Here is a 25,093-nt window from a genome sequence, read left to right on the forward strand (position 1 = left end):
GTGACTGACAGCTGTGTTGCAGGGCTGGGCGGACTGTTCAGGGAGCCTGCTAGGGACCCTGTCCTGGGCACAGCTGTCAGGTGATGGTTCGAGAGCACGGAAGGGGAGCTTCCGAATGCCCCGGTCAGTGTGCAAGAGCACCAGCGCTCATGCCAGTGGTGACATTCACCGGGAAGCGTGGGAAGGGTCTCTCCTGGGCTTTGCTGCGGGGCCGCCTGCTGCGGCCTCTGGGGGACTGGGTAGTGCGGGGAGCTCAGGCCAGAAAGACAAGGCAGCTGCTGCGGCAGGCGAGTCGCATCCCACAGATCCGGAGACCCTTTCTGTGTCACCCAGTGCCTCGCAGGAGCCACCAGGAAACAAATATTCTCCCTCACCGAGGGGGGATTTGTCAGAAGACAGGACTGCCCTGGAGCTGGGTGCACAAGCAAGCGCAGGATGGCTGTTGTAAGAGAGGAAATGCCCTGTTCCCCGTGCCTGCTCCGAGCTCTTGTGGCACTGATCAGGTCCCCTTGCTTTCAGGCTGCCCCCAAGGTGGGAGGCCTGGCTTGCTGTGGCAATAGGGAGCCCTTCCCCGGCCGGGAATCGAACCTAGGCCACGGTGGTGAGAGTGCCAAATCCTGACCACGAGACCACCAGCGAGGAGTGGCCCAACCCGCCTGGGCACCCACTGGTGGGCACCAGCCCAGTCCTGCCGGGGACCGGCCCCTCCAAGCACAGCCCCACACAGCTTCTTAGCTCCTAACACCTTGGCAAATGCCCTCCTGCGTTAAATTCAGCTGCAGCTCTCCTAGGTGTGCCTCTGTGGGACAAAACTGCCCGTACTTCCATTTCAAGCCAGGAGGCTTCACGCACTGCTGTGCGCCTAGAGCACAGAACCGGCTCCCTGGAAGGCGAGTCTGTCCTCTGCCAGGGTCAGTCCAGCCCCACGCAGAGCGAACAGATAAAGCGGAGGAGGAGGAGAGCTTGAGAAGGGCTGAGGCAGAGGAAACCTCACTCAAACGCCTGCTCGGAAACAACCCCTGCCTCAAGCACTTCTTATTCCGGAAGTCTCTGCAAAATGGTCCTGAGGGCGCTGACAGGGTCTGATGGTGCTGGGGCTTGCAGGAAGCACAGGCACCCCTCCGTACCTACGGGCAGCGGATGCTGGGTGGTGCTCAGGGCTTGTCCAGGAGAGGAGCCTCCCGCTGCTGGCACCACTTCTACACCTTGCTCCGTGCAGGGGTGGCCAGAGGGAGGGGAGCCAATCCCTCACCCTGGCTCACCTCAGCCAGGTCAGCAGTGCTGTGTGCGCGGCCACTGCCCTGCCTCCAGCACCGGGAGCAGGGCGGGTAAAGGCCTGGGAAATGGCCTTTAAGGAGAGCTGCGCTGCCCAGCTCCCCCTCGACGCACAGCGCGTGGGCAAGTGACGCTGCAAGAGACTGAGAAAAGGCCTGCGCTCGAGCCAGCTGCACCACGTGGTGCGTGCACATGCCCTCCACGTGCAGTGCTCTGTGTGCATGGAGCAGCACGGAAACCGGGGTGTGTCTCTGTCCGGGCCTTTGCCTGGGTCTTGGGATCTGGCCCAGGATCAGGGGCATTGCCAGTCCCTCAGCACCAAGGTGTGTGATGACACAGAAGGGAGCATCATGGAGACAGCACTTGGTGGGGGTCTCTGTGGCGCAATGGGTGAGCGCGCTCGGCTGTTAACCGAGAGGCTGGTGGTTCGAGCCCACCCAGGGACGGCCTCCTTTTGGTGGCACACCTGGGCTCAACAGGTGCACACTGGAGCCCTTGCCACAGCCACCCTGAGAGACCCTCCTCAGCACCCGCGGGGGGAATTGCCGCAGCCATGACGAGTGGCACTCCCCAGCATCTGCTGGGGGGTGGAAGCGCGTGCTGGCTTCTCCCACATCCCTCCCAGGAAACGGCTCCTCTGCAGGGTGGCTGGCTCCGCCTGCCTGCAGTTGCCAGAGCAGAGGCCTCTTGGCACTTTAGCAGCCCTTCCAGGGTCTCGTACCCTCAAGATCCTGCATGCAGGCCTCAGAGGAGGCTGCTGCTCAGCCTTTTGCTTTGGCATGGGCCTGACCACAGATTTACCTAGCCCTTTAATCCCGCCGTGGTCTTGTTGTCCAAGTCAATCCCCAGAATTTACACTTCTCCTGTACAACCGAGAGTTAGGTCCCGACAAGTGATGCTGTCTGTGCGGGGCTGAATTTTCCAATTTCCCCCAGAGACATGCAGAGGTCCTGCGGAGGACCTACAAGGGCACTGCGGCTCTCAAGGCCAAGGTAGCCATGGGTAAATCTTGTGTCTTCTCCCTCGAGTGCCTGGAGGGTCCAGTGCTTGGCATTTGTGACCAAGATTAGCCTGGAGTTGCTGCAGCTGCTCGGTCTCTTGCGAGAAGGCTTCCAGCCTCCCTGAGGTAGGAGGCGGGCTACTGGAGACAGGACTTGTGTTCTGCCCCTTCTGCTGGCGTGCGGTGGGGTCCTGCCAATGGAGGTGGGGGCAAATGCGCGTGATGGGGCTGCAGAGTCAGCTTCTGTTGCTCCTGGGAGCATGCATGGGGGATGGGTGCTGCAGGGTGCCTGCAGGAAGGGCAGTTAAGAGGCCCTTGCTGTTCCCACCCTATTGCCTGAAGGAGGCAGGAGAGAAATAATGCCCAAGGAGCAAAGGCGGTCAGTCACATGCGCAGCTGTGATCGTATAGTGGTTAGTACTCTGCGTTGTGGCTGCAGCAACCTCGGTTCGAATCCGAGTCACAGCAAGGGTTTTGCAAAGCCCGCGGCCTGAGCGGGGGAGTTTGAAAAGACAAGGGAGGCACCTGCAAGGACGGGCCAAGGGTTTATTTCTTTCCAAAGATGCCGTGGCCTAGGAAGGAGGTACAAGCTCTTCCGTGCTCTCTGTCCCAAACATTCAACGGGCTCGTGCCTAAAACGATGTCCTGCTGTCTAGCGACTGTGCAGCGTCTTCTCCTGTGGGGCTGCCGTGGCAGCTGCGCGTGCCTCTGGGAAAGCATTCAGGCTTCTGCATTCTCTGGGCAAAAGCTTGAGAACCGAGAGACTCTGCCTGGAAAGCACCCAGCTTTTCACCTCCCTTTCTCTTGCCCTCGCTCCCCATTTTGCAGCAAGGGGACTTTCAGCTCCACACCAAAACCACCACCCTGCAACCCCAGCCCAGCCGTGGCTGCCATCGCACTCCGCAGAGACCCAACACCACTAGCTCTTCCCTGGGAGGAAGAGCACATTTTCTTCTCCACGGGGAGTGTGTGACTTTTGCGAGGTTATGCCTCCACGCTTGGCCATGCCTCCATGTTCTGACCAAGCTGTAAGCTGGCTGTGGGAAGGACACCCTCTGTGGAAGGGCAGAGCCACCTTTCTCCCTTAGCTGCAGCGTGAGAGGAGCGGTGGGGCGGCAGGTTTTGCCTGCAGCTCCACGCCAGTGCGTGGCTGTGGAGAGTCAAGAGTGCTTCCTCCTGGCCTGCCTGGAGGTGGAAGGGTTGTGTAGGAAGGATCGGCCACAGCGAGGCTGGGCAGCGGGTGCTGGGAGAGTGTCCAAATGCTGAAAAGTCAAAGGGAAATGATAGCATCTGAGCACTGAGCGAGCTCTGGACGCTCCCTTCTCTGCACCTGCTGCAGAGAAGGGAGGAGAGCCCAGCTCTGCCTCTGGGGTCCTGAACTGAGTGCTCTGTGGGCAGAGCCCCGGTGAAGCCTGCAAGGGCCCCAAGTGCTTCTGCTCGTCCCGGGTGTCTGTATTGACAGTTCCCGGGATGTCTGTGTTGCGACAGACATCACGGCTACACAGGTGCCCTGCCCAAGGCAAGGGGAAGCGCTGCTTGATCAAAAGCCCATGCTCCAGGTGAGGCTTGAACTCACACCCTCAGCATCCCTCTGCTTTGCACTGCTGTATAAGTGCTGCGCGCTGGCCCATTGCGCCACTGGAGCACACTTGGAAAGGTGGACTGGAGCCCACGAGCAGACACCTTTGCCTGTGATCACCAGGGCTCATCAGCATTAACCTGGCACCTCAAGTGCTTTCCTCTTGCCTCGCCCAACAGGGAGCAGCAAGTGTGTGCCCCCCGTTGTGCGTCAGGCTTGCAATATGCACCAGGGCACGGAGAGAGAGGGCAAAAGCACCAAGGGTGGCCTCTCCTCAAGGGAGGGATGATAACTTTATGCCCTCTTCACAACAGATTGTTGCCCTCGGCTACCAGGCCTTTTATCATCTTCTCCCTCTCAGTAATGAGCAGACAAGCACAAACAACAGCAGCCACCTGCCCTGCTCTTTTGGCAGCAAGAGCGCTCCTGAGGTTCGGAGACTTTCGCAATCAACTCCCTTCAAACGAGAGAGATGCTGTCTCTTTTGCTGTCTGTTATACATGCTTGCAGTACCTGGGCCTCTGTAGCTGTGCCTCTGCTCTCCTTGGTTTCAGTGTTGCAAATTGTACCCTTTCTCTCTTTGGCTTTTGTTCAGCCAAGGGTGCCGGAGAGGTCTTTGGTCCTGCGGCCTGGGGGGCTGGCTACGTCCCAGAGGGCCACAGGCAGCTGACAGCAGGCAGCATTAGTGTCCTCTGTCTCTTCTGGGGGCACAGGCTGATTCCACAACGTCCGGGAGATAGATACACGAGTGCTGTTGAATCCCAGTGCGAGGGGCAGCAGAAACGAGGTCCAAAGCCCTTGCCCCTTTACTAAGCGGCATGTCTGCAAGCAAAGCAGGTGCTTAGGAAGAGGGCAGGGACAATGAGGGTAAAAGAAGACAACAGAAGAAGAGGCTGCTGCCAGCAGCAGGCCAAAAGCGCGCGACCGTCATCCAGCTCCTCAGGAAGGATTCACAAAGCCCCTTCCTGAGTTTGTTGAAGGACAGGGAGATGCTTTGTTCCTGGTTCAGAGGAGACTCGTGGACAGGCTTCAAGGAGCCTTGAATTTGAAAGAGGCTGACAGAGCTGTCAAGCAGCCTTGAGCTGACCGTGGCTTACAGGGAGCTACTAGGTGCAGCTTTGAAACCGAATGGAATGGTGCCCGCGGGCAAATCTGGGCACTCGGCCCTGGGAAAGGCAGCGCCTGCGCTGAAAACCCCACGCAGAGCCCGCCGCAGGAGCAGAGTGGCAGTGCAGTGGGAGCAGCTGGGCCCGTGACCCAGAGGGTGATCGATCCACAGAGCCTCTGCTACGCAGCATTTCCCTTCCGTGTTTCATCACGCGATGCATCATGTCTTCAACTTGATAGGGAATCCTGCCCACAGGGCTTGTCTGCCTGTCTGCGAGGGTGGCCGTCTATCCTCTGCTCCCCAGCCCGCCCCTGTGCTGCCCCCTCTCTCCTGTCTTCAGGCCCCAGATCCGAGTGCTAGCTCAGCCCTGGGCAGGGAAGGGGCAGCATCCCAAGAGGAAGCTCCGTCTCCGTGGGGCCTGGCAAAGTCAGGACGGACAGCTCCTGATCTGGGACCCAGGTGGCTCTGGGGTTTGGCGCTCTGGCAGCTGGGGACCGTCTGAGGGAGCCCCAGAGCCCGTGACTGACAGCTGTGTTGCAGGGCTGGGCGGACTGTTCAGGGAGCCTGCTAGGGACCCTGTCCTGGGCACAGCTGTCAGGTGATGGTTCGAGAGCACGGAAGGGGAGCTTCCGAATGCCCCGGTCAGTGTGCAAGAGCACCAGCGCTCATGCCAGTGGTGACATTCACCGGGAAGCGTGGGAAGGGTCTCTCCTGGGCTTTGCTGCGGGGCCGCCTGCTGCGGCCTCTGGGGGACTGGGTAGTGCGGGGAGCTCAGGCCAGAAAGACAAGGCAGCTGCTGCGGCAGGCGAGTCGCATCCCACAGATCCGGAGACCCTTTCTGTGTCACCCAGTGCCTCGCAGGAGCCACCAGGAAACAAATATTCTCCCTCACCGAGGGGGGATTTGTCAGAAGACAGGACTGCCCTGGAGCTGGGTGCACAAGCAAGCGCAGGGTGGCTGTTGTAAGAGAGGAAATGCCCTGTTCCCCGTGCCTGCTCCGAGCTCTTGTGGCACTGATCAGGTCCCCTTGCTTTCAGGCTGCCCCCAAGGTGGGAGGCCTGGCTTGCTGTGGCAATAGGGAGCCCTTCCCCGGCCGGGAATCGAACCTAGGCCACGGTGGTGAGAGTGCCAAATCCTGACCACGAGACCACCAGCGAGGAGTGGCCCAACCCGCCTGGGCACCCACTGGTGGGCACCAGCCCAGTCCTGCCGGGGACCGGCCCCTCCAAGCACAGCCCCACACAGCTTCTTAGCTCCTAACACCTTGGCAAATGCCCTCCTGCGTTAAATTCAGCTGCAGCTCTCCTAGGTGTGCCTCTGTGGGACAAAACTGCCCGTACTTCCATTTCAAGCCAGGAGGCTTCACGCACTGCTGTGCGCCTAGAGCACAGAACCGGCTCCCTGGAAGGCGAGTCTGTCCTCTGCCAGGGTCAGTCCAGCCCCACGCAGAGCGAACAGATAAAGCGGAGGAGGAGGAGAGCTTGAGAAGGGCTGAGGCAGAGGAAACCTCACTCAAACGCCTGCTCGGAAACAACCCCTGCCTCAAGCACTTCTTATTCCGGAAGTCTCTGCAAAATGGTCCTGAGGGCGCTGACAGGGTCTGATGGTGCTGGGGCTTGCAGGAAGCACAGGCACCCCTCCGTACCTACGGGCAGCGGATGCTGGGTGGTGCTCAGGGCTTGTCCAGGAGAGGAGCCTCCCGCTGCTGGCACCACTTCTACACCTTGCTCCGTGCAGGGGTGGCCAGAGGGAGGGGAGCCAATCCCTCACCCTGGCTCACCTCAGCCAGGTCAGCAGTGCTGTGTGCGCGGCCACTGCCCTGCCTCCAGCACCGGGAGCAGGGCGGGTAAAGGCCTGGGAAATGGCCTTTAAGGAGAGCTGCGCTGCCCAGCTCCCCCTCGACGCACAGCGCGTGGGCAAGTGACGCTGCAAGAGACTGAGAAAAGGCCTGCGCTCGAGCCAGCTGCACCACGTGGTGCGTGCACATGCCCTCCACGTGCAGTGCTCTGTGTGCATGGAGCAGCACGGAAACCGGGGTGTGTCTCTGTCCGGGCCTTTGCCTGGGTCTTGGGATCTGGCCCAGGATCAGGGGCATTGCCAGTCCCTCAGCACCAAGGTGTGTGATGACACAGAAGGGAGCATCATGGAGACAGCACTTGGTGGGGGTCTCTGTGGCGCAATGGGTGAGCGCGCTCGGCTGTTAACCGAGAGGCTGGTGGTTCGAGCCCACCCAGGGACGGCCTCCTTTTGGTGGCACACCTGGGCTCAACAGGTGCACACTGGAGCCCTTGCCACAGCCACCCTGAGAGACCCTCCTCAGCACCCGCGGGGGGAATTGCCGCAGCCATGACGAGTGGCACTCCCCAGCATCTGCTGGGGGGTGGAAGCGCGTGCTGGCTTCTCCCACATCCCTCCCAGGAAACGGCTCCTCTGCAGGGTGGCTGGCTCCGCCTGCCTGCAGTTGCCAGAGCAGAGGCCTCTTGGCACTTTAGCAGCCCTTCCAGGGTCTCGTACCCTCAAGATCCTGCATGCAGGCCTCAGAGGAGGCTGCTGCTCAGCCTTTTGCTTTGGCATGGGCCTGACCACAGATTTACCTAGCCCTTTAATCCCGCCGTGGTCTTGTTGTCCAAGTCAATCCCCAGAATTTACACTTCTCCTGTACAACCGAGAGTTAGGTCCCGACAAGTGATGCTGTCTGTGCGGGGCTGAATTTTCCAATTTCCCCCAGAGACATGCAGAGGTCCTGCGGAGGACCTACAAGGGCACTGCGGCTCTCAAGGCCAAGGTAGCCATGGGTAAATCTTGTGTCTTCTCCCTCGAGTGCCTGGAGGGTCCAGTGCTTGGCATTTGTGACCAAGATTAGCCTGGAGTTGCTGCAGCTGCTCGGTCTCTTGCGAGAAGGCTTCCAGCCTCCCTGAGGTAGGAGGCGGGCTACTGGAGACAGGACTTGTGTTCTGCCCCTTCTGCTGGCGTGCGGTGGGGTCCTGCCAATGGAGGTGGGGGCAAATGCGCGTGATGGGGCTGCAGAGTCAGCTTCTGTTGCTCCTGGGAGCATGCATGGGGGATGGGTGCTGCAGGGTGCCTGCAGGAAGGGCAGTTAAGAGGCCCTTGCTGTTCCCACCCTATTGCCTGAAGGAGGCAGGAGAGAAATAATGCCCAAGGAGCAAAGGCGGTCAGTCACATGCGCAGCTGTGATCGTATAGTGGTTAGTACTCTGCGTTGTGGCTGCAGCAACCTCGGTTCGAATCCGAGTCACAGCAAGGGTTTTGCAAAGCCCGCGGCCTGAGCGGGGGAGTTTGAAAAGACAAGGGAGGCACCTGCAAGGACGGGCCAAGGGTTTATTTCTTTCCAAAGATGCCGTGGCCTAGGAAGGAGGTACAAGCTCTTCCGTGCTCTCTGTCCCAAACATTCAACGGGCTCGTGCCTAAAACGATGTCCTGCTGTCTAGCGACTGTGCAGCGTCTTCTCCTGTGGGGCTGCCGTGGCAGCTGCGCGTGCCTCTGGGAAAGCATTCAGGCTTCTGCATTCTCTGGGCAAAAGCTTGAGAACCGAGAGACTCTGCCTGGAAAGCACCCAGCTTTTCACCTCCCTTTCTCTTGCCCTCGCTCCCCATTTTGCAGCAAGGGGACTTTCAGCTCCACACCAAAACCACCACCCTGCAACCCCAGCCCAGCCGTGGCTGCCATCGCACTCCGCAGAGACCCAACACCACTAGCTCTTCCCTGGGAGGAAGAGCACATTTTCTTCTCCACGGGGAGCGTGTGACTTTTCCGAGGTTATGCCTCCACGCTTGGCCATGCCTCCATGTTCTGACCAAGCTGTAAGCTGGCTGTGGGAAGGACACCCTCTGTGGAAGGGCAGAGCCACCTTTCTCCCTTAGCTGCAGCGTGAGAGGAGCGGTGGGGCGGCAGGTTTTGCCTGCAGCTCCACGCCAGTGCGTGGCTGTGGAGAGTCAAGAGTGCTTCCTCCTGGCCTGCCTGGAGGTGGAAGGGTTGTGTAGGAAGGATCGGCCACAGCGAGGCTGGGCAGCGGGTGCTGGGAGAGTGTCCAAATGCTGAAAAGTCAAAGGGAAATGATAGCATCTGAGCACTGAGCGAGCTCTGGACGCTCCCTTCTCTGCACCTGCTGCAGAGAAGGGAGGAGAGCCCAGCTCTGCCTCTGGGGTCCTGAACTGAGTGCTCTGTGGGCAGAGCCCCGGTGAAGCCTGCAAGGGCCCCAAGTGCTTCTGCTCGTCCCGGGTGTCTGTATTGACAGTTCCCGGGATGTCTGTGTTGCGACAGACATCACGGCTACACAGGTGCCCTGCCCAAGGCAAGGGGAAGCGCTGCTTGATCAAAAGCCCATGCTCCAGGTGAGGCTTGAACTCACACCCTCAGCATCCCTCTGCTTTGCACTGCTGTATAAGTGCTGCGTGCTGGCCCATTGCGCCACTGGAGCACACTTGGAAAGGTGGACTGGAGCCCACGAGCAGACACCTTTGCCTGTGATCACCAGGGCTCATCAGCATTAACCTGGCACCTCAAGTGCTTTCCTCTTGCCTCGCCCAACAGGGAGCAGCAAGTGTGTGCCCCCCGTTGTGCGTCAGGCTTGCAATATGCACCAGGGCACGGAGAGAGAGGGCAAAAGCACCAAGGGTGGCCTCTCCTCAAGGGAGGGATGATAACTTTATGCCCTCTTCACAACAGATTGTTGCCCTCGGCTACCAGGCCTTTTATCATCTTCTCCCTCTCAGTAATGAGCAGACAAGCACAAACAACAGCAGCCACCTGCCCTGCTCTTTTGGCAGCAAGAGCGCTCCTGAGGTTCGGAGACTTTCGCAATCAACTCCCTTCAAACGAGAGAGATGCTGTCTCTTTTGCTGTCTGTTATACATGCTTGCAGTACCTGGGCCTCTGTAGCTGTGCCTCTGCTCTCCTTGGTTTCAGTGTTGCAAATTGTACCCTTTCTCTCTTTGGCTTTTGTTCAGCCAAGGGTGCCGGAGAGGTCTTTGGTCCTGCGGCCTGGGGGGCTGGCTACGTCCCAGAGGGCCACAGGCAGCTGACAGCAGGCAGCATTAGTGTCCTCTGTCTCTTCTGGGGGCACAGGCTGATTCCACAACGTCCGGGAGATAGATACACGAGTGCTGTTGAATCCCAGTGCGAGGGGCAGCAGAAACGAGGTCCAAAGCCCTTGCCCCTTTACTAAGCGGCATGTCTGCAAGCAAAGCAGGTGCTTAGGAAGAGGGCAGGGACAATGAGGGTAAAAGAAGACAACAGAAGAAGAGGCTGCTGCCAGCAGCAGGCCAAAAGCGCGCGACCGTCATCCAGCTCCTCAGGAAGGATTCACAAAGCCCCTTCCTGAGTTTGTTGAAGGACAGGGAGATGCTTTGTTCCTGGTTCAGAGGAGACTCGTGGACAGGCTTCAAGGAGCCTTGAATTTGAAAGAGGCTGACAGAGCTGTCAAGCAGCCTTGAGCTGACCGTGGCTTACAGGGAGCTACTAGGTGCAGCTTTGAAACCGAATGGAATGGTGCCCGCGGGCAAATCTGGGCACTCGGCCCTGGGAAAGGCAGCGCCTGCGCTGAAAACCCCACGCAGAGCCCGCCGCAGGAGCAGAGTGGCAGTGCAGTGGGAGCAGCTGGGCCCGTGACCCAGAGGGTGATCGATCCACAGAGCCTCTGCTACGCAGCATTTCCCTTCCGTGTTTCATCACGCGATGCATCATGTCTTCAACTTGATAGGGAATCCTGCCCACAGGGCTTGTCTGCCTGTCTGCGAGGGTGGCCGTCTATCCTCTGCTCCCCAGCCCGCCCCTGTGCTGCCCCCTCTCTCCTGTCTTCAGGCCCCAGATCTGAGTGCTAGCTCAGCCCTGGGCAGGGAAGGGGCAGCATCCCAAGAGGAAGCTCCATCTCCGTGGGGCCTGGCAAAGTCAGGACAGACAGCTCCTGATTTGGGACCCAGGTGGCTCTGGGGTTTGGCGCTCTGGCAGCTGGGGACCGTCTGAGGGAGCCCCAGAGCCCGTGACTGACAGCTGTGTTGCAGGGCTGGGCGGACTGTTCAGGGAGCCTGCTAGGGACCCTGTCCTGGGCACAGCTGTCAGGTGATGGTTCGAGAGCACGGAAGGGGAGCTTCCGAATGCCCCGGTCAGTGTGCAAGAGCACCAGCGCTCATGCCAGTGGTGACATTCACCGGGAAGCGTGGGAAGGGTCTCTCCTGGGCTTTGCTGCGGGGCCGCCTGCTGCGGCCTCTGGGGGACTGGGTAGTGCGGGGAGCTCAGGCCAGAAAGACAAGGCAGCTGCTGCGGCAGGCGAGTCGCATCCCACAGATCCGGAGACCCTTTCTGAGTCACCCAGTGCCTCGCAGGAGCCACCAGGAAACAAATATTCTCCCTCACCGAGGGGGGATTTGTCAGAAGACAGGACTGCCCTGGAGCTGGGTGCACAAGCAAGCGCAGGATGGCTGTTGTAAGAGAGGAAATGCCCTGTTCCCCGTGCCTGCTCCGAGCTCTTGTGGCACTGATCAGGTCCCCTTGCTTTCAGGCTGCCCCCAAGGTGGGAGGCCTGGCTTGCTGTGGCAATAGGGAGCCCTTCCCCGGCCGGGAATCGAACCTAGGCCGCGGCGGTGAGAGTGCCAAATCCTGACCACGAGACCACCAGCGAGGAGTGGCCCAACCCGCCTGGGCACCCACTGGTGGGCACCAGCCCAGTCCTGCCGGGGACCGGCCCCTCCAAGCACAGCCCCACACAGCTTCTTAGCTCCTAACACCTTGGCAAATGCCCTCCTGCGTTAAATTCAGCTGCAGCTCTCCTAGGTGTGCCTCTGTGGGACAAAACTGCCCGTACTTCCATTTCAAGCCAGGAGGCTTCACGCACTGCTGTGCGCCTAGAGCACAGAACTGGCTCCCTGGAAGGCGAGTCTGTCCTCTGCCAGGGTCAGTCCAGCCCCACGCAGAGCGAACAGATAAAGCGGAGGAGGAGGAGAGCTTGAGAAGGGCTGAGGCAGAGGAAACCTCACTCAAACGCCTGCTCGGAAACAACCCCTGCCTCAAGCACTTCTTATTCCGGAAGTCTCTGCAAAATGGTCCTGAGGGCGCTGACAGGGTCTGATGGTGCTGGGGCTTGCAGGAAGCACAGGCACCCCTCCGTACCTACGGGCAGCGGATGCTGGGTGGTGCTCAGGGCTTGTCCAGGAGAGGAGCCTCCCGCTGCTGGCACCACTTCTACACCTTGCTCCGTGCAGGGGTGGCCAGAGGGAGGGGAGCCAATCCCTCACCCTGGCTCACCTCAGCCAGGTCAGCAGTGCTGTGTGCGCGGCCACTGCCCTGCCTCCAGCACCGGGAGCAGGGCGGGTAAAGGCCTGGGAAATGGCCTTTAAGGAGAGCTGCGCTGCCCAGCTCCCCCTCGACACACAGCGCGTGGGCAAGTGACGCTGCAAGAGACTGAGAAAAGGCCTGCGCTCGAGCCAGCTGCACCACGTGGTGCGTGCACATGCCCTCCACGTGCAGTGCTCTGTGTGCATGGAGCAGCACGGAAACCGGGGTGTGTCTCTGTCCGGGCCTTTGCCTGGGTCTTGGGATCTGGCCCAGGATCAGGGGCATTGCCAGTCCCTCAGCACCAAGGTGTGTGATGACACAGAAGGGAGCATCATGGAGACAGCACTTGGTGGGGGTCTCTGTGGCGCAATGGGTGAGCGCGCTCGGCTGTTAACCGAGAGGCTGGTGGTTCGAGCCCACCCAGGGACGGCCTCCTTTTGGTGGCACACCTGGGCTCAACAGGTGCACACTGGAGCCCTTGCCACAGCCACCCTGAGAGACCCTCCTCAGCACCCGCGGGGGGAATTGCCGCAGCCATGACGAGTGGCACTCCCCAGCATCTGCTGGGGGGTGGAAGCGCGTGCTGGCTTCTCCCACATCCCTCCCAGGAAACGGCTCCTCTGCAGGGTGGCTGGCTCCGCCTGCCTGCAGTTGCCAGAGCAGAGGCCTCTTGGCACTTTAGCAGCCCTTCCAGGGTCTCGTACCCTCAAGATCCTGCATGCAGGCCTCAGAGGAGGCTGCTGCTCAGCCTTTTGCTTTGGCATGGGCCTGACCACAGATTTACCTAGCCCTTTAATCCCGCCGTGGTCTTGTTGTCCAAGTCAATCCCCAGAATTTACACTTCTCCTGTACAACCGAGAGTTAGGTCCCGACAAGTGATGCTGTCTGTGCGGGGCTGAATTTTCCAATTTCCCCCAGAGACATGCAGAGGTCCTGCGGAGGACCTACAAGGGCACTGCGGCTCTCAAGGCCAAGGTAGCCATGGGTAAATCTTGTGTCTTCTCCCTCGAGTGCCTGGAGGGTCCAGTGCTTGGCATTTGTGACCAAGATTAGCCTGGAGTTGCTGCAGCTGCTCGGTCTCTTGCGAGAAGGCTTCCAGCCTCCCTGAGGTAGGAGGCGGGCTACTGGAGACAGGACTTGTGTTCTGCCCCTTCTGCTGGCGTGCGGTGGGGTCCTGCCAATGGAGGTGGGGGCAAATGCGCGTGATGGGGCTGCAGAGTCAGCTTCTGTTGCTCCTGGGAGCATGCATGGGGGATGGGTGCTGCAGGGTGCCTGCAGGAAGGGCAGTTAAGAGGCCCTTGCTGTTCCCACCCTATTGCCTGAAGGAGGCAGGAGAGAAATAATGCCCAAGGAGCAAAGGCGGTCAGTCACATGCGCAGCTGTGATCGTATAGTGGTTAGTACTCTGCGTTGTGGCTGCAGCAACCTCGGTTCGAATCCGAGTCACAGCAAGGGTTTTGCAAAGCCCGCGGCCTGAGCGGGGGAGTTTGAAAAGACAAGGGAGGCACCTGCAAGGACGGGCCAAGGGTTTATTTCTTTCCAAAGATGCCGTGGCCTAGGAAGGAGGTACAAGCTCTTCCGTGCTCTCTGTCCCAAACATTCAACGGGCTCGTGCCTAAAACGATGTCCTGCTGTCTAGCGACTGTGCAGCGTCTTCTCCTGTGGGGCTGCCGTGGCAGCTGCGCGTGCCTCTGGGAAAGCATTCAGGCTTCTGCATTCTCTGGGCAAAAGCTTGAGAACCGAGAGACTCTGCCTGGAAAGCACCCAGCTTTTCACCTCCCTTTCTCTTGCCCTCGCTCCCCATTTTGCAGCAAGGGGACTTTCAGCTCCACACCAAAACCACCACCCTGCAACCCCAGCCCAGCCGTGGCTGCCATCGCACTCCGCAGAGACCCAACACCACTAGCTCTTCCCTGGGAGGAAGAGCACATTTTCTTCTCCACGGGGAGCGTGTGACTTCCGAGGTTATGCCTCCACACTTGGCCATGCCTCCATGTTCTGACCAAGCTGTAAGCTGGCTGTGGGAAGGACACCCTCTGTGGAAGGGCAGAGCCACCTTTCTCCCTTAGCTGCAGCGTGAGAGGAGCGGTGGGGCGGCAGGTTTTGCCTGCAGCTCCACGCCAGTGCGTGGCTGTGGAGAGTCAAGAGTGCTTCCTCCTGGCCTGCCTGGAGGTGGAAGGGTTGTGTAGGAAGGATCGGCCACAGCGAGGCTGGGCAGCGGGTGCTGGGAGAGTGTCCGAATGCTGAAAAGTCAAAGGGAAATGATAGCATCTGAGCACTGAGCGAGCTCTGGACGCTCCCTTCTCTGCACCTGCTGCAGAGAAGGGAGGAGAGCCCAGCTCTGCCTCTGGGGTCCTGAACTGAGTGCTCTGTGGGCAGAGCCCCGGTGAAGCCTGCAAGGGCCCCAAGTGCTTCTGCTCGTCCCGGGTGTCTGTATTGACAGTTCCCGGGATGTCTGTGTTGCGACAGACATCACGGCTACACAGGTGCCCTGCCCAAGGCAAGGGGAAGCGCTGCTTGATCAAAAGCCCATGCTCCAGGTGAGGCTTGAACTCACACCCTCAGCATCCCTCTGCTTTGCACTGCTGTATAAGTGCTGCGTGCTGGCCCATTGCGCCACTGGAGCACACTTGGAAAGGTGGACTGGAGCCCACGAGCAGACACCTTTGCCTGTGATCACCAGGGCTCATCAGCATTAACCTGGCACCTCAAGTGCTTTCCTCTTGCCTCGCCCAACAGGGAGCAGCAAGTGTGTGCCCCCCGTTGTGCGTCAGGCTTGCAATATGCACCAGGGCACGGAGAGAGAGGGCAAAAGCACCAAGGGTGGCCTCTCCTCAAGGGAGGGATGATAACTTTATGCCCTCTTCACAACAGATTGTTGCCCTCGGCTACCAGGCCTTTTATCATCTTCTCCCTCTCAGTAATGAGCAGACAAGCACAAACAACAGCAGCCACCTGCCCTGCTCTTTTGGCAGCAAGAGCGCTCCTGAGGTTCGGAGACTTTCGCAATCAACTCCCTTCAAACGAGAGAGATGCTGTCTCTTTTGCTGTCTGTTATACATGCTTGCAGTACCTGGGCCTCTGTAGCTGTGCCTCTGCTCTCCTTGGTTTCAGTGTTGCAAATTGTACCCTTTCTCTCTTTGGCTTTTGTTCAGCCAAGGGTGCCGGAGAGGTCTTTGGTCCTGCGGCCTGGGGGGCTGGCTACGTCCCAGAGGGCCACAGGCAGCTGACAGCAGGCAGCATTAGTGTCCTCTGTCTCTTCTGGGGGCACAGGCTGATTCCACAACGTCCGGGAGATAGATACACGAGTGCTGTTGAATCCCAGTGCGAGGGGCAGCAGAAACGAGGTCCAAAGCCCTTGCCCCTTTACTAAGCGGCATGTCTGCAAGCAAAGCAGGTGCTTAGGAAGAGGGCAGGGACAATGAGGGTAAAAGAAGACAACAGAAGAAGAGGCTGCTGCCAGCAGCAGGCCAAAAGCGCGCGACCGTCATCCAGCTCCTCAGGAAGGATTCACAAAGCCCCTTCCTGAGTTTGTTGAAGGACAGGGAGATGCTTTGTTCCTGGTTCAGAGGAGACTCGTGGACAGGCTTCAAGGAGCCTTGAATTTGAAAGAGGCTGACAGAGCTGTCAAGCAGCCTTGAGCTGACCGTGGCTTACAGGGAGCTACTAGGTGCAGCTTTGAAACCGAATGGAATGGTGCCCGCGGGCAAATCTGGGCACTCGGCCCTGGGAAAGGCAGCGCCTGCGCTGAAAACCCCACGCAGAGCCCGCCGCAGGAGCAGAGTGGCAGTGCAGTGGGAGCAGCTGGGCCCGTGACCCAGAGGGTGATCGATCCACAGAGCCTCTGCTACGCAGCATTTCCCTTCCGTGTTTCATCACGCGATGCATCATGTCTTCAACTTGATAGGGAATCCTGCCCACAGGGCTTGTCTGCCTGTCTGCGAGGGTGGCCGTCTATCCTCTGCTCCCCAGCCCGCCCCTGTGCTGCCCCCTCTCTCCTGTCTTCAGGCCCCAGATCTGAGTGCTAGCTCAGCCCTGGGCAGGGAAGGGGCAGCATCCCAAGAGGAAGCTCCATCTCCGTGGGGCCTGGCAAAGTCAGGACAGACAGCTCCTGATTTGGGACCCAGGTGGCTCTGGGGTTTGGCGCTCTGGCAGCTGGGGACCGTCTGAGGGAGCCCCAGAGCCCGTGACTGACAGCTGTGTTGCAGGGCTGGGCGGACTGTTCAGGGAGCCTGCTAGGGACCCTGTCCTGGGCACAGCTGTCAGGTGATGGTTCGAGAGCACGGAAGGGGAGCTTCCGAATGCCCCGGTCAGTGTGCAAGAGCACCAGCGCTCATGCCAGTGGTGACATTCACCGGGAAGCGTGGGAAGGGTCTCTCCTGGGCTTTGCTGCGGGGCCGCCTGCTGCGGCCTCTGGGGGACTGGGTAGTGCGGGGAGCTCAGGCCAGAAAGACAAGGCAGCTGCTGCGGCAGGCGAGTCGCATCCCACAGATCCGGAGACCCTTTCTGAGTCACCCAGTGCCTCGCAGGAGCCACCAGGAAACAAATATTCTCCCTCACCGAGGGGGGATTTGTCAGAAGACAGGACTGCCCTGGAGCTGGGTGCACAAGCAAGCGCAGGATGGCTGTTGTAAGAGAGGAAATGCCCTGTTCCCCGTGCCTGCTCCGAGCTCTTGTGGCACTGATCAGGTCCCCTTGCTTTCAGGCTGCCCCCAAGGTGGGAGGCCTGGCTTGCTGTGGCAATAGGGAGCCCTTCCCCGGCCGGGAATCGAACCTAGGCCGCGGCGGTGAGAGTGCCAAATCCTGACCACGAGACCACCAGCGAGGAGTGGCCCAACCCGCCTGGGCACCCACTGGTGGGCACCAGCCCAGTCCTGCCGGGGACCGGCCCCTCCAAGCACAGCCCCACACAGCTTCTTAGCTCCTAACACCTTGGCAAATGCCCTCCTGCGTTAAATTCAGCTGCAGCTCTCCTAGGTGTGCCTCTGTGGGACAAAACTGCCCGTACTTCCATTTCAAGCCAGGAGGCTTCACGCACTGCTGTGCGCCTAGAGCACAGAACTGGCTCCCTGGAAGGCGAGTCTGTCCTCTGCCAGGGTCAGTCCAGCCCCACGCAGAGCGAACAGATAAAGCGGAGGAGGAGGAGAGCTTGAGAAGGGCTGAGGCAGAGGAAACCTCACTCAAACGCCTGCTCGGAAACAACCCCTGCCTCAAGCACTTCTTATTCCGGAAGTCTCTGCAAAATGGTCCTGAGGGCGCTGACAGGGTCTGATGGTGCTGGGGCTTGCAGGAAGCACAGGCACCCCTCCGTACCTACGGGCAGCGGATGCTGGGTGGTGCTCAGGGCTTGTCCAGGAGAGGAGCCTCCCGCTGCTGGCACCACTTCTACACCTTGCTCCGTGCAGGGGTGGCCAGAGGGAGGGGAGCCAATCCCTCACCCTGGCTCACCTCAGCCAGGTCAGCAGTGCTGTGTGCGCGGCCACTGCCCTGCCTCCAGCACCGGGAGCAGGGCGGGTAAAGGCCTGGGAAATGGCCTTTAAGGAGAGCTGCGCTGCCCAGCTCCCCCTCGACACACAGCGCGTGGGCAAGTGACGCTGCAAGAGACTGAGAAAAGGCCTGCGCTCGAGCCAGCTGCACCACGTGGTGCGTGCACATGCCCTCCACGTGCAGTGCTCTGTGTGCATGGAGCAGCACGGAAACCGGGGTGTGTCTCTGTCCGGGCCTTTGCCTGGTCTTGGGATCTGGCCCAGGATCAGGGGCATTGCCAGTCCCTCAGCACCAAGGTGTGTGATGACACGGAAGGGAGCATCATGGAGACAGCGCTTGGTGGGGGTCTCTGTGGCGCAATGGGTGAGCGCGCTCGGCTGTTAACTGAGAGGCTGGTGGTTCGAGCCCACCCAGGGACGGCCTCCTTTTGGTGGTAAACCTGGGCTCAACAGGTGCACACTGGAGCCCTTGCCACAGCCACCCTGAGAGACCCTCCTCAGCACCCGCGGGGGGAATTGCCACAGCCATGACGAGTGGCACTCCCCAGCATCTGCTGGGGGGTGGAAGCGCGTGCTGGCTTCTCCCACATCCCTCCCAGGAAACGGCTCCTCTGCAGGGTGGCTGGCTCCGCCTGCCTGCAGTTGCCAGAGCAGAGGCCTCTTGGCACTTTAGCAGCCCTTCCAGGGTCTCGTACCCTCAAGATCCTGCATGCAGGCCTCAGAGGAGGCTGCTGCTCAGCCTTTTGCTTTGGCATGGGCCTGACCACAGATTTACCTAGCCCTTTAATCCCGCCGTGGTCTTGTTGTCCAAGTCAATCCCCAGAATTTACACTTCTCCTGTACAACCGAGAGTTAGGTCCCGACAAGTGATGCTGTCTGTGCGGGGCTGAATTTTCCAATTTCCCCCAGAGACATGCAGAGGTCCTGCGGAGGACCTACAAGGGCACTGCGGCTCTCAAGGCCAAGGTAGCCATGGGTAAATCTTGTGTCTTCTCCCTCGAGTGCCTGGAGGGTCCAGTGCTTGGCATTTGTGACCAAGATTAGCCTGGAGTTGCTGCAGCTGCTCGGTCTCTTGCGAGAAGGCTTCCAGCCTCCCTGAGGTAGGAGGCGGGCTACTGGAGACAGGACTTGTGTTCTGCCCCTTCTGCTGGCATGCGGTGGGGTCCTGCCAATGGAGGTGGGGGCAAATGCGCGTGATGGGGCTGCAGAGTCAGCTTCTGTTGCTCCTGGGAGCATGCATGGGGGATGGGTGCTGCAGGGTGCCTGCAGGAAGGGCAGTTAAGAGGCCCTTGCTGTTCCCACCCTATTGCCTGAAGGAGGCAGGAGAGAAATAATGCCCAAGGAGCAAAGGCGGTCAGTCACATGCGCAGCTGTGATCGTATAGTGGTTAGTACTCTGCGTTGTGGCCGCAGCAACCTCGGTTCGAATCCGAGTCACAGCAAGGGTTTTGCAAAGCCCGCGGCCTGAGCGGGGGAGTTTGAAAAGACAAGGGAGGCACCTGCAAGGACGGGCCAAGGGTTTATTTCTTTCCAAAGATGCCGTGGCCTAGGAAGGAGGTACAAGCTCTTCCGTGCTCTCTGTCCCAAACATTCAACGGGCTCGTGCCTAAAACGATGTCCTGCTGTCTAGTGACTGTGCAGCGTCTTCTCCTGTGGGGCTGCCGTGGCAGCTGCGCGTGCCTCTGGGAAAGCATTCAGGCTTCTGCATTCTCTGGGCAAAAGCTTGAGAACCGAGAGACTCTGCCTGGAAAGCACCCAGCTTTTCACCTCCCTTTCTCTTGCCCTCGCTCCCCATTTTGCAGCAAGGGGACTTTCAGCTCCACACCAAAACCACCACCCTGCAACCCCAGCCCAGCCGTGGCTGCCATCGCACTCCGCAGAGACCCAACACCACTAGCTCTTCCCTGGGAGGAAGAGCACATTTTCTTCTCCACGGGGAGCGTGTGACTTCCGAGGTTATGCCTCCACGCTTGGCCATGCCTCCATGTTCTGACCAAGCTGTAAGCTGGCTGTGGGAAGGACACCCTCTGTGGAAGGGCAGAGCCGCCTTTCTCCCTTAGCTGCAGCGTGAGAGGAGCGGTGGGGCGGCAGGTTTTGCCTGCAGCTCCACGCCAGTGCGTGGCTGTGGAGAGTCAAGAGTGCTTCCTCCTGGCCTGCCTGGAGGTGGAAGGGTTGTGTAGGAAGGATCGGCCACAGCGAGGCTGGGCAGCGGGTGCTGGGAGAGTGTCCGAATGCTGAAAAGTCAAAGGGAAATGATAGCATCTGAGCACTGAGCGAGCTCTGGACGCTCCCTTCTCTGCACCTGCTGCAGAGAAGGGAGGAGAGCCCAGCTCTGCCTCTGGGGTCCTGAACTGAGTGCTCTGTGGGCAGAGCCCCGGTGAAGCCTGCAAGGGCCCCAAGTGCTTCTGCTCGTCCCGGGTGTCTGTATTGACAGTTCCCGGGATGTCTGTGTTGCGACAGACATCACGGCTACACAGGTGCCCTGCCCAAGGCAAGGGGAAGCGCTGCTTGATCAAAAGCCCATGCTCCAGGTGAGGCTTGAACTCACACCCTCAGCATCCCTCTGCTTTGCACTGCTGTATAAGTGCTGCGCGCTGGCCCATTGCGCCACTGGAGCACACTTGGAAAGGTGGACTGGAGCCCACGAGCAGACACCTTTGCCTGTGATCACCAGGGCTCATCAGCATTAACCTGGCACCTCAAGTGCTTTCCTCTTGCCTCGCCCAACAGGGAGCAGCAAGTGTGTGCCCCCCGTTGTGCGTCAGGCTTGCAATATGCACCAGGGCACGGAGAGAGAGGGCAAAAGCACCAAGGGTGGCCTCTCCTCAAGGGAGGGATGATAACTTTATGCCCTCTTCACAACAGATTGTTGCCCTCGGCTACCAGGCCTTTTATCATCTTCTCCCTCTCAGTAATGAGCAGACAAGCACAAACAACAGCAGCCACCTGCCCTGCTCTTTTGGCAGCAAGAGCGCTCCTGAGGTTCGGAGACTTTCGCAATCAACTCCCTTCAAACGAGAGAGATGCTGTCTCTTTTGCTGTCTGTTATACATGCTTGCAGTACCTGGGCCTCTGTGGCTGTGCCTCTGCTCTCCTTGGTTTCAGTGTTGCAAATTGTGCCCTTTCTCTCTTTGGCTTTTGTTCAGCCAAGGGTGCCGGAGAGGTCTTTGGTCCTGCGGCCTGGGGGGCTGGCTACGTCCCAGAGGGCCACAGGCAGCTGACAGCAGGCAGCATTAGTGTCCTCTGTCTCTTCTGGGGGCACAGGCTGATTCCACAACGTCCGGGAGATAGATACACGAGTGCTGTTGAATCCCAGTGCGAGGGGCAGCAGAAACGAGGTCCAAAGCCTTTGCCCCTTTACTAAGCAGCATGTCTGCAAGCAAAGCAGGTGCTTAGGAAGACGCCACCCTTGCAGGGACAATGAGGGTAAAAGAAGACAACAGAAGAAGAGGCTGCTGCCAGCAGCAGGCCAAAAGCGCGCGACCGTCATCCAGCTCCTCAGGAAGGATTCACAAAGCCCCTTCCTGAGTTTGTTGAAGGACAGGGAGATGCTTTGTTCCTGGTTCAGAGGAGACTCGTGGACAGGCTTCAAGGAGCCTTGAATTTGAAAGAGGCTGACAGAGCTGTCAAGCAGCCTTGAGCTGACCGTGGCTTACAGGGAGCTACTAGGTGCAGCTTTGAAACCGAATGGAATGGTGCCCGCGGGCAAATCTGGGCACTCGGCCCTGGGAAAGGCAGCGCCTGCGCTGAAAACCCCACGCAGAGCCCGCCGCAGGAGCAGAGTGGCAGTGCAGTGGGAGCAGCTGGGCCCGTGACCCAGAGGGTGATCGATCCACAGAGCCTCTGCTACGCAGCATTTCCCTTCCGTGTTTCATCACGCGATGCATCATGTCTTCAACTTGATAGGGAATCCTGCCCACAGGGCTTGTCTGCCTGTCTGCGAGGGTGGCCGTCTATCTTCTGCTCCCCAGCCCGCCCCTGTGCTGCCCCCTCTCTCCTGTCTTCAGGCCCCAGATCCGAGTGCTAGCTCAGCCCTGGGCAGGGAAGGGGCAGCATCCCAAGAGGAAGCTCCATCTCCGTGGGGCCTGGCAAAGTCAGGACTGACAGCTCCTGATCTGGGACCCAGGTGGCTCTGGGGTTTGGCGCTCTGGCAGCTGGGGACCGTCTGAGGGAGCCCCAGAGCCCGTGACTGACAGCTGTGTTGCAGGGCTGGGCGGACTGTTCAGGGAGCCTGCTAGGGACCCTGTCCTGGGCACAGCTGTCAGGTGATGGTTCGAGAGCACGGAAGGGGAGCTTCCGAATGCCCCGGTCAGTGTGCAAGAGCACCAGCGCTCATGCCAGTGGTGACATTCACCGGGAAGCGTGGGAAGGGTCTCTCCTGGGCTTTGCTGCGGGGCCGCCTGCTGCGGCCTCTGGGGGACTGGGTAGTGCGGGGAGCTCAGGCCAGAAAGACAAGGCAGCTGCTGCAGCAGGCGAGTCGCATCCCACAGATCCGGAGACCCTTTCTGAGTCACCCAGTGCCTCGCAGGAGCCACCAGGAAACAAATATTCTCCCTCACCGAGGGGGGATTTGTCAGAAGACAGGACTGCCCTGGAGCTGGGTGCACAAGCAAGCGCAGGATGGCTGTTGTAAGAGAGGAAATGCCCTGTTCCCCGTGCCTGCTCCGAGCTCTTGTGGCACTGATCAGGTCCCCTTGCTTTCAGGCTGCCCCCAAGGTGGGAGGCCTGGCTTGCTGTGGCAATAGGGAGCCCTTCCCCGGCCGGGAATCGAACCTAGGCCGCGGCGGTGAGAGTGCCAAATCCTGACCACGAGACCACCAGCGAGGAGTGGCCCAACCCGCCTGGGCACCCACTGGTGGGCACCAGCCCAGTCCTGCCGGGGACCGGCCCCTCCAAGCACAGCCCCACACAGCTTCTTAGCTCCTAACACCTTGGCAAATGCCCTCCTGCGTTAAATTCAGCTGCAGCTCTCCTAGGTGTGCCTCTGTGGGACAAAACTGCCCGTACTTCCATTTCAAGCCAGGAGGCTTCACGCACTGCTGTGCGCCTAGAGCACAGAACCGGCTCCCTGGAAGGCGAGTCTGTCCTCTGCCAGGGTCAGTCCAGCCCCACGCAGAGCGAACAGATAAAGCGGAGGAGGAGGAGAGCTTGAGAAGGGCTGAGGCAGAGGAAACCTCACTCAAACGCCTGCTCGGAAACAACCCCTGCCTCAAGCACTTCTTATTCCGGAAGTCTCTGCAAAATGGTCCTGAGGGCGCTGACAGGGTCTGATGGTGCTGGGGCTTGCAGGAAGCACAGGCACCCCTCCGTACCTACGGGCAGCGGATGCTGGGTGGTGCTCAGGGCTTGTCCAGGAGAGGAGCCTCCCGCTGCTGGCACCACTTCTACACCTTGCTCCGTGCAGGGGTGGCCAGAGGGAGGGGAGCCAATCCCTCACCCTGGCTCACCTCAGCCAGGTCAGCAGTGCTGTGTGCGCGGCCACTGCCCTGCCTCCAGCACCGGGAGCAGGGCGGGTAAAGGCCTGGGAAATGGCCTTTAAGGAGAGCTGCGCTGCCCAGCTCCCCCTCGACACACAGCGCGTGGGCAAGTGACGCTGCAAGAGACTGAGAAAAGGCCTGCGCTCGAGCCAGCTGCACCACGTGGTGCGTGCACATGCCCTCCACGTGCAGTGCTCTGTGTGCATGGAGCAGCACGGAAACCGGGGTGTGTCTCTGTCCGGGCCTTTGCCTGGGTCTTGAGATCTGGCCCAGGATCAGGGGCATTGCCAGTCCCTCAGCACCAAGGTGTGTGATGACACAGAAGGGAGCATCATGGAGACAGCGCTTGGTGGGGGTCTCTGTGGCGCAATGGGTGCGCGCGCTGTCCGCTCTCCGTCCCAAACATTCAATGGGCTCGTGCCTAAAATGATGTCCTGCTGTCTAGCGACTGTGCAGCGTCTTCTCCTGTGGGGCTGCCGTGGCAGCTGCGCGTGCCTCTGGGAAAGCATTCAGGCTTCTTCATTCTCTGGGCAAAGCTTGAGAACTGAGAGACTCTGCCTGGAAAGCACCCAGCTTTTCACCTCCCTTTCTCTTGCCCTCGCTCCCCATTTTGCAGCAAGGGGACTTTCAGCTCCACACCGAAAGCACCCTGCAGTCCTGCAGCACCAGCCGTGGCTGCCACTGCTGATATGTACTTTGCCCAGCGACTCTGTGGCCTGGTATTGCTTGCAAGCCACTCCGTAGTCAGTTACAGGAGTCTGTCTGGGCAGAGGCACTAATAATTTAGGTAGATCCCTCAGCATTCTGTGTGGGATCAAAGTACTGCCTTGAGTTGCCAGCAGTAGTGGGGTCTACCTTTTCCAAGGAACTGGTGTGCTTTACTGTGGGGAGAAAGAGCACGTGGAGATGATTGGAAACAGGCTGCAAAACTGTGCCAAAATGTTTCTTCCTTTTGAAGGCTGGCAATTGCGGGCCTTGTTTTGTGGGGACTCAGTATCATCTCCCTAAGCATGTCTTTGGGCTGGATGTGCTAGAAGAGCAACCCTGTGCATGTAGGCACCTGATAGATGCGCAGGAATCTGCTCCCCTTCTCGTGTGAACCATGCCCTATCCTCTGCAGCCACCCTAGAGTAGAGCGTATCCTGAGGTCACCAAGCACCTCCCAGCCAAGCCCCATTTTTCAAGCATCTGGGCTAGAGAATGCAGCAGAACAAACGCAGAAGTCTAGGGCATAAGGCTGTCCTGTAGGAATGAAGAGCTGGAGAGGATCTTGTGTCAGCAAGGGCCTAAGACCTGCTTGGAAGCAGAGCTCCACAGGAATTGGCCTGCTTGATCCAATGCTTGAGCAGAGCTGCCTGTGCTTCTTGTTCAAATGCTCACCAAGATGCTTGCTGAAGAGTCTTCTGCCTTCCTACTTCCAGGGAGTGCTCCTGTTGAGCGCCTCCTTTCTCGAGAAAGGCTTTCTCCACACGGTATCTGGGACCAGCTGGAAGAAAAGAAAAGAAAGGAAAACTAGGGGAAACAAGCCACCTTCCAGGTGAGCCTCTTGGAGAGAAGCAGGAGGGGGACCCTGTGCTTCTGGAATTCTGTGAAAGAGTTGTTTCCATGTCGGTATGCGCTCTGAAAGATTGTCAACTCATGTCACAATGACTGATGTTTATGCTAGAAGTATTCCAGAAGCTGAGGGAAGTCTTCTGCTCCCCTATAGCTCTCAATGAACCTCATTCAGTGGCACTGTACATGACATTCACTTTCCAGAGGAACGTGAAAGTCAGACGTCATCCTCCCCCACCAACAGACAGTAGTGTCTCTTTTCCCTGGTTGTTAGGTTGGATTTGATTAACTAGAAGCCTCTTGTTTTCCCCCTAATCTTGATGGTAGG

The 25,093-nt window shown here is 59.4% G+C and overlaps 9 non-coding genes across 9 annotated transcripts; 5 read left to right on the forward strand and 4 right to left on the reverse strand.

The window, feature by feature from the left end:
- The first annotated feature begins 1,647 nt into the window (after window positions 1–1,647).
- TRNAN-GUU (transfer RNA asparagine (anticodon GUU)) lies at window positions 1,648–1,721 on the forward strand. Its single transcript has one exon. It is a non-coding gene; the product is annotated as a tRNA-Asn (tRNA).
- Window positions 1,722–3,825: 2,104 nt separating this feature from the next.
- On the reverse strand, window positions 3,826–3,919 carry TRNAI-UAU (transfer RNA isoleucine (anticodon UAU)). The gene is made up of 2 exons: window positions 3,882–3,919; window positions 3,826–3,861 (listed from the first exon to the last, which is right to left on the reverse strand). It is a non-coding gene; the product is annotated as a tRNA-Ile (tRNA).
- A 3,207-nt stretch (window positions 3,920–7,126) lies between these two features.
- Window positions 7,127–7,200, forward strand: TRNAN-GUU (transfer RNA asparagine (anticodon GUU)). The gene has a single exon. It is a non-coding gene; the product is annotated as a tRNA-Asn (tRNA).
- Window positions 7,201–9,304: 2,104 nt separating this feature from the next.
- Window positions 9,305–9,398, reverse strand: TRNAI-UAU (transfer RNA isoleucine (anticodon UAU)). Its single transcript has 2 exons — window positions 9,361–9,398; window positions 9,305–9,340 (listed from the first exon to the last, which is right to left on the reverse strand). It is a non-coding gene; the product is annotated as a tRNA-Ile (tRNA).
- A 3,207-nt stretch (window positions 9,399–12,605) lies between these two features.
- TRNAN-GUU (transfer RNA asparagine (anticodon GUU)) lies at window positions 12,606–12,679 on the forward strand. Its single transcript has one exon. It is a non-coding gene; the product is annotated as a tRNA-Asn (tRNA).
- Window positions 12,680–14,781: 2,102 nt separating this feature from the next.
- Window positions 14,782–14,875, reverse strand: TRNAI-UAU (transfer RNA isoleucine (anticodon UAU)). The gene is made up of 2 exons: window positions 14,838–14,875; window positions 14,782–14,817 (listed from the first exon to the last, which is right to left on the reverse strand). It is a non-coding gene; the product is annotated as a tRNA-Ile (tRNA).
- A 3,206-nt stretch (window positions 14,876–18,081) lies between these two features.
- TRNAN-GUU (transfer RNA asparagine (anticodon GUU)) lies at window positions 18,082–18,155 on the forward strand. The gene has a single exon. It is a non-coding gene; the product is annotated as a tRNA-Asn (tRNA).
- A 949-nt stretch (window positions 18,156–19,104) lies between these two features.
- Window positions 19,105–19,176, forward strand: TRNAH-GUG (transfer RNA histidin (anticodon GUG)). The gene has a single exon. It is a non-coding gene; the product is annotated as a tRNA-His (tRNA).
- Window positions 19,177–20,257: 1,081 nt separating this feature from the next.
- TRNAI-UAU (transfer RNA isoleucine (anticodon UAU)) lies at window positions 20,258–20,351 on the reverse strand. Its single transcript has 2 exons — window positions 20,314–20,351; window positions 20,258–20,293 (listed from the first exon to the last, which is right to left on the reverse strand). It is a non-coding gene; the product is annotated as a tRNA-Ile (tRNA).
- Between the last annotated feature and the right edge of the window lie 4,742 nt (window positions 20,352–25,093).

Source organism: Rhea pennata, chromosome 13, assembly GCF_028389875.1.
Source record: "Rhea pennata isolate bPtePen1 chromosome 13, bPtePen1.pri, whole genome shotgun sequence".
Classification (NCBI taxonomy): Eukaryota; Metazoa; Chordata; class Aves; order Rheiformes; family Rheidae; genus Rhea; species Rhea pennata.